Raw genomic sequence first — 8,145 nt, 5'->3', positions numbered from 1 at the left:
ATGTCAATAGGTGTGAATTATCATACAAAAATTGTACTGCAAGCTTAAATATTTAATGTCCAACACAAAAATTGCATATTCATACAGACTGATCCCACATCTGTAAACCACGACTTTTGGCAAACATGTATGCATGGACGCCAGTGTTGCATATGTTATAGTGCAGCAAAAAAACAGAGACACTTCGACTAATTCGAAGAATGAAAATATTAAATACAATTAGTAAGCCTATCCATATCGATCTCAGTCCCTGGGCGGATTTTCTAGCGGTAGGTCAAACAAATACAATATCGCCACACCAGTAACGCTAGTTCCAACTGCAACGTGCCAGTTCACACTTCGGCTCGGGATGGAACACATCTAATAGCCGATTTACACTTTTGGACAAAATCTAAGTCGCCAACCAAGACAAAATACTATCATTATGATTAACACCACGACAGGAGAGAGAGAGAGAGAGATGGAGAGACGACGAGAGAGATGAGAAGAGAGAAGAATAAGAGAGAGAGAGAGAGAAAGAAAGACAAATGGAAAGAAAGAAAAAAAGAAAAAAAGAAAAAAAAATTAAAGAGAGCGAGAGAGGGAGAGTAAAAGAGCCAATTCCGACATATTGTACATTTTGCATGACGTTATAGGGTTCCACGAGAAAATCTAATTATGAGCAACTGTTTTTTGCAGAGATATTTCGCAAATGAAAATCCACTTTTCAGAGAGATTCAGAAATGTCTACACATTTCATACGCGAAACGATATATCATACGTATCCCCCCCCCCCCTTAGACGCTCTTCCCATACTGTTTCGAGCATATTATGCTAAACGAGTGAGCCCTTTCTCGAGTATTGTGTTTGTAAATTAGATCGGGACCGCTTTGCTACAACTCGTTGGAGTTATCCATTCCGTATATCTTGCGTTTACTATTCGCACAGCTTCGTTTTAGAGTGAATAATATAGCGCTACTTGCTTCTCAGCCTTATCTGAATTTTTCAGAATACAGAAAGGTCGTGATGCAACTGAGATAACAGAATTCAGAGCTCGAGACACAGGAACAAACATCATTATCATCTCATTAAAACAAAGAGTTCCGTCGTCTATTGTGTTATAATTAAAAGAGATGCATAAATAGTTTAGGGGAATGTACGTTGGCGAAATATGTTAACCACCTCGCGCTTTTATGTCCTAATGCCCTTGATACAAAGCCGCAGCAGCAACATAGTTTAAATTTAAGGCGGCTAGTACGAGTCACAGTCATGACCACCATTGCAGACTACGCAGTATCTACATCACCGGTAGTAGGATAATAGCTAGGCAGCTACTTAATAGGCCCGCATTGTGATTCCCGGTACTTCCGCTGCCTATGATTGGTCTAATATGTACACGCATAGATTTCAGAGCAACCTCTACATCCATTGGTGATTCCGTTCAGTTGAGCATTTTCGATGAAACCATTTCTTTTTGCCCAGTTTTCGTGAAATGTTTTCTTGTGACACGAAGTCAATTGTAGGCGTCTAAACCCCGTCCAAATGTCATGCAATTGTTGTCCATTTTCTTGGTTAATTGAAAATATAGCACTGGTTTTCTATCAGAGACCCCGAAAACTCACCTAGCCTAGCCCTAACGTACGCTACCCCCCACCCACATCTCACGACCTTACTAACCTACCCTACCTACCTACCTTAAACCTACGCATAACCCTACCACCTACTCTAGCCTACCTACGCTACCTACCATACCTACCTAAGCCTTCCTTCCTACTATCCGTGCCTCGCTATGTCTGGCATGCCTGTCTGCCGGCCTGCGCGGCCTACCTACCATAAATACCTACCTACCTACCTACCTACCTACGCTACCATACGCTACGCTACCTACCCTACCTACCCTAAACCTACCACCTACCATACCTACCTACCTACCCTACCTACCGTACGCTATCCGTACCTACCATAGCCTACCTACCTACCTACACTAACCCTAGCCTTCCATGCTGCCTGCATGGCCTGCGCCGCTCAGCCCCCCTGCCTACGCACTGCGCTGCCTGCCTGCCCGCCTGCCCGCCTGCCCGCCTGCCTGCCTGCCTGCATGCCCACTTGTTTGCTTGCTTACCTAAGTATAGCTAATATATAGCTAATATGTTCTCTTATAAAACGTGTGTCAACCTGTACTTCGATACATGTAACTGATGCGTAGTAGAGAATCAATGAAACACTATAATGCTAATACAGTGTCTAATGCTTTATGCGCAACCACCATCGTATCATCATCATCATCCAATGTGTATTTTTTTCTCCCGTTACGCTTATTACTCTTGTTATCTTTACGAGTGGGAATCGAAATGTTTCTAATTATTATACGCTTAGAGTTACGGTTATGTTTCGATGCTTCAATGCTGATAGGCTTACATCGACTGAAGCTCAGAGAGAAGTTTTTCTTAGTCAGAGACGAGAAAGTGGCTGTAGTCCGACGCTGCTGAGCTGTATTAAAGCAATACCCTCGTAAACTGGGCAATCAGAGACCTGCACTGATCGATAATGCCAACTAACGGCCAGAGATGAGTGGGAGCGAGTGATATTGTCCGTCCACATACATCGGGTGATACAGGAATGTGCACGTGAAGAAAAATGAGGTGGGTGTTCACACTAATTTCTCCATTTTATTATCCATTTTAATTTACTACATTATGTGGGATTTCAATGCGTCGGTAGAGTCCACGTGTTACAAAACGTGTGAAAATGAATCGAGCGAGCCCTTCTTTTCTTAATTACTTTATCGATTTCGTGTAAATGTTGTATACAATATCTTTACAAAATCGATAATGCCAAATATCGGCTAAGCGAACTGCGGGGACATGGTGTGAATGATGAGAGTGGGAGGTAATGGTCTGCTGGTCGCTACCGTAGAGTGCATGATGCTTCATAGCTCTAGATCTATAGCCCTCCGCTCCGCCACAGTTCTGTGGCGGAGCGGAGGGCTATAGTTCTAGAGCATGATGCTTCACACAACCTGTAGATGTAGCGCTGATGGCTGGCCTCCTGTAATACCATATCTCTCAGGTGTTTCACAGCATCATTCATACCAACAATTTGCTGGCGCATGCATGTAGCAGTGTCGGTATCAGTAGATGGGTGGATTTTTACAACGTTGCCTTCTTCAAAAGCTGTTTTTGTCATTAAAACAAACCATTTCCGAAAGACTCGTGATTCAATAAACACACAGGCCCACATATGCACACACACGCGCGCATACGCTCACGCACACGCACGCACACACGTACACGCACACGCACAGATACACGCACACATGCAGGCACGCACGCACGCAGACAGGCAGGCAGGCAGGCACTCACACAAGCTAAAGCTGAATAGAAACCTTAAACACTCAGCCAATCTCCAATCATACTTGAAACAAATCAACATCACGCGAATAACGGATAGGGCAATTCCCCGTCGTTCCCCTCTAAATATCAACGCACAATAAAGCGAGTGTTCGCGGCCACTTCTGTCAACAGCCACCCGTTCTTAGCGGCTTCAAAAAAACCTCTCCCGCTGAAAAATACTGTATTATAAGCACCGTATAGAGCGGCCACTTGGTAGAAATACTCACTGCGACTTTCCGTACTGACTGACAGCGTACAGCGCCCGACTAACTCGGAATTGCTTATCGGCAATTCTATAACGTTTAGAGGGTTTTAGACGCTTTAAAGCAGCCCGTCGGTAAACTAACCAGCCCCGAAGCGAGCGATCATTTGACCGAGAGCACAGCTGACACTCAATTACTCGCCAGAAGAAAAGATCGTGATTGAATTCGCGATTTCGCAAACCGGCGTTTCGGCGAATAGGTCTAAATCTACGCGAGAATTCGAGTGGAAGCGCACGAATGAGCCATCTAGCGGTATAATCATCTTCAACTCCAAGAGTGAGAGAAAAAATAGAAAGAGAGAAAAAGAAAGAGAGAGAGAGAGAGAGAGAGAGGGAGAGAGACTTCTCGTTCTTCGTTACTGTTAAATCGTTGCTGAAAGCCAAATGCTCTACGTTGCTGGCGGTATTCGTCGGCACTGCCTGATTGACATTGGATTTGTGCGCATAAATCTACGAGGCCAAGCACTTCACATCACAAACTGTCAATCTATAAAGACACAAGCGCGAACCATATGCATAACATCAACATCGGAGATTCTTTTTCCTCGACTTATTGCGAAACAAAATGTGGGTACATGCGCGAGTACATTATCGTACTACGGTAATTTACCTATTTACAGTAATTTATCGTGCACGTTTAAATATATCTTAACGCACTCTTGAGATGTGTGAGATTGACCTATAATAATACAATATACATACAGCTACTTAAATAAATTATTTAAATAAATAAATGACATTGATGTGGTCGCGTAATGTAATCTGCTTGTCTTTGCCTATCATGAAACACACGTGAGCCCAAACATACTCATTGCATAGTAACAAGAGTAAGCAACTACATGCACGGTAGATGTATGTCAGTGGTTGTTTTTGTAGTTCTGTGATCGTTGTATAGTCAGCGACTACGTGGTAGCTGTATAGCTGTTGTTTTTGTAGTTCTGTAGTCGTTTCATAGTAAGCGACTACATGATAGATGTAGGGGGCCTATAGCTATTGTTTTTGTAGTTCTATGGATGTTACATCGTAAGCAACTACATGGTATACTGAAAGTAGTAATGCTTCGCCGTTATATAAACGCCGCTTGCGAGTAACAGCTGCGCGATCGAGTAACAACTGGATTATATGTACTCCTGCCTATGCGTGGGAATTGTTTATAGGCCCGCGGTGGCACGTAATTGAGTCGTAATTTCTGTTTTACAGCTTAGATCGCGTGCCTATCCGAGTAGTTTCGTAATGATTAATTACTCCCATAACTAATCATCGCCGTACAACACACGCAAGTAAATTGCTGTTCTGGCTCATGATACAACTGTTGAAAACTCATCACACCGCATACTCATCGCTGCAATGGATGCTGGAATGACTACGCTACGACGAACTATAGCTAATGAATTTGTACGACGCCATTTTGTACGAGAGATTAACAACGCTGTTTATTGACCCACGGCGAGTAGCTTTAACCAAATAAAAATTCCTATTGTTTACCTGCATTTCACTGGGCGTGTGCACTATTAATATCATAGAAATCCCCTACTGGGCTAATTAAGCTATCTATATATTTCTATGCTTAGTATAAACGATTAAAGAAGATAACACGTTGCATCTACCTCGCCTGTTATTAATACCACCGTCAGATATCATGGAAAATAGAAAATGTTATTTTAGACGTCACCTCGACCAGGTGGCCGAGTTTCCTGAAAGTAATCTGCGCTGCCATTCATAAAGCATCATCCGTTTTTGCGCGCTCGTCTATTATGCATTTTCTATCGAATACTTGTATGCTTTCTCCGCTTTTCCGTCAGGTTTGCAAAGGAAGTGCATTGGAAAAGAGCACCTAATACCCGATACACCCCGATAGCGCAAGAACAGGTGAAAATCTCATCAGCAGACGTAATTGCGCCGTTGGATCGATGGAGCCGTCGCGATGCTGGCTTCCTCTTCGTCACCAAGGTAACTGCTCTACTCTTCCCTCCGGTGTCAACAGTCTCGTGATCGTCCACGAAAATCGGGGTTTCCTGCTAAAGCTAGCTAGTACGACTAGCCCCTACACGTATACGTGCAGGCATGCACGCGCGTATGCACACGCACGCACGCATGCACGCATGCCCGCATGCGGGGAAATCGTTCGCCATGACATTCACTGCAGATAGAAATTCACGAGGTATAATATCCTTGTCCCACAATCACAGCGTTAATTAGCATTACGTTGTACGGGCAAATAATTGCTTCGTATTTACAGCAACAAAGTATAACGCACGGTAACGAAATCTGGGCAATTAACGTCAATAACATGTTTTCCAGATAGTTTATTGTTTAGTGTAATTTATATGAGGATTTTCAGAATAAACAGGTAAAAGCCTTATCGATAAAGATAATGACTCGACGATATTTTGTGTTCTACTTATATTGATTATTTATATATTAATGCCTGCTGTTGGGGGCATTATGCTCTCATAGTGTTGCTGAGGGAAGGAATAGTGCCCGAGCGGTATCGCTAGCGCACCGCATTGTTATTATAACGCATTGTGTTTACGATAGTGTAGTACGATAGTGTCATAGTGTTTTCTATCTCTTCATAATGCCTGCTGCGTTATCCAATGAGATTGCAGCGATTCATCACGTCATGCACTAAAAGTATTTATTATAAGTATATGCAGTAATCTACTACTATAATTATTGTTTCTATTTATTTTACTAACAATTGTACCACATTGTTACTCCTTGCATACATTTAGAATAATTGTGTGATATAGCATATTTATTCAACGTACATTCATTTCCAATTGTACTTCACTGTTTCTAGTTGTTTAAAGGAAATAATATCCCATACAAACTGGCACTGTCTCTACTACACTGTGTCTAGTTGTTATCGCTACTTACTGTCTCTACTTTCTCTACTGATACTACATTCTTTCTTTTTGCATTAAACTGTAATTATTTTTGTTCCGGAAAATGGTATTGCATTACTTTACCTTACAATCACTAATTATATTGCTTTCGAATGATTCGTTCACTTATTCGCCAACCACATCGCAGTTTTTCAAAAAAACGATCGCACAAGCGTGGAGACCATGCTCTGGACGCAGGTGTGCTGTGTATCAAAAAGCGGCTTCAACCTCGAGCGCAAACAGCAATTAATACTGGTCGTCATCCGCCCGTCACTACGGGCCGGAGGCAAACATCCACGAGTATTATTCGAGTATGTTTGACGAGGATCAATGACTGTAAGACGAACGTGCCGTATACACGGGTATAATAGCAGCGGATACGTTCTAGCGGGTTAATAACGAAGCCGGTACAATAGCGTCGAAGTATGTGCGAATTGTATTATCCCGTAGCGAATAATCGCCAGTGCGCGTTAAGCAGGAGAAAGCGTTAGAGATATTTGTCATTTCGAGCGCATAGAGGCAACGTAACGGTCGCGCTTTATGCGTTTCTTCCCGAGTTTTATGAGTTGGTCGTGTCGGCGATTGCTTCATTGTGTATAGCGATGCGAGCCAACAATGCACGGTCGTCGCCATGCGTAGTTAATGAACGCTGGAGGGAGTCAATTCAGCAATGATCTCTCTCCCTCCCTTTCTCCCCCCTCTCTCTCTCTCTCTCACACTCTCTCTCACTCACTCACTCTCTCGTCCTCTCTCTCTCTCTCACTCGATCTCCCTCTCTCTCTCACTCGCTCGCTTTCTCGCTCTCTCTCTGTTTGTCTCTGCCTCTCTCTCGCGCGCCCGCGTCTTCTTAGTCCGCCTACACCGATGGCAGGGCGTTAGGAAGAACGCACTGGTTTCTTTACACAGCCGGACGTTTTAACGTCGTATTTCGTACCCAAACAGCCAGGGCTGCATTGATTTATTACATCTGCCATTTATACAATCGCTGCAACGCTGTCTTGGTCAATACGTAAGAGAAAAGAAAGGAAGCCATCTCAGATTATCTTAAAGATGGGGATGAATCATTTTCGTCGCGTAATGCTTTGAAATCACACTGGTTTATTTATATATATATATATATATGTGCTCATGTATATGTATGATCGAGTGCATGCGTGGGTTATATGAACCTGTGCAGCGGACCTAGTTAACCAGCTAACAGCAAGCCTAAAGCAGACATCGAGAACCCCGCTATGTAAGATGCATGGGGTATGATAAGCCTACTAAGAAGTGTACGTAATAGATATTTATTATTACCGAGTGTATATCAATACTATATATTAGCAAGAGCATATAAAGAGGTCTTCTTATATATTCTTATTATTCTTATTATATTTTTACGACTTCTTTATATGCTCTTGATATTAGTCATGCTCTTACTATGATACACATTTATATTCATATCTACATTTACATCTAACTAACTATCAGAAGTAAATAATTCCATCTCTTTGAGATTATTTACTCGTGATATACACACACACACATATATTTATATATATACACACACACACACACACACACACACACACACACACACACACACACACACAACTTCTTTTTCTCAACGTCATAAAAATATGAT

Source organism: Priapulus caudatus, unplaced genomic scaffold (assembly GCF_000485595.1).
Source record: "Priapulus caudatus unplaced genomic scaffold, Priapulus_caudatus-5.0.1 Scaffold56, whole genome shotgun sequence".
Taxonomy (NCBI): domain Eukaryota; kingdom Metazoa; phylum Priapulida; class Priapulimorpha; order Priapulimorphida; family Priapulidae; genus Priapulus; species Priapulus caudatus.
Note: the sequence above shows the minus strand (reverse complement) of the source record.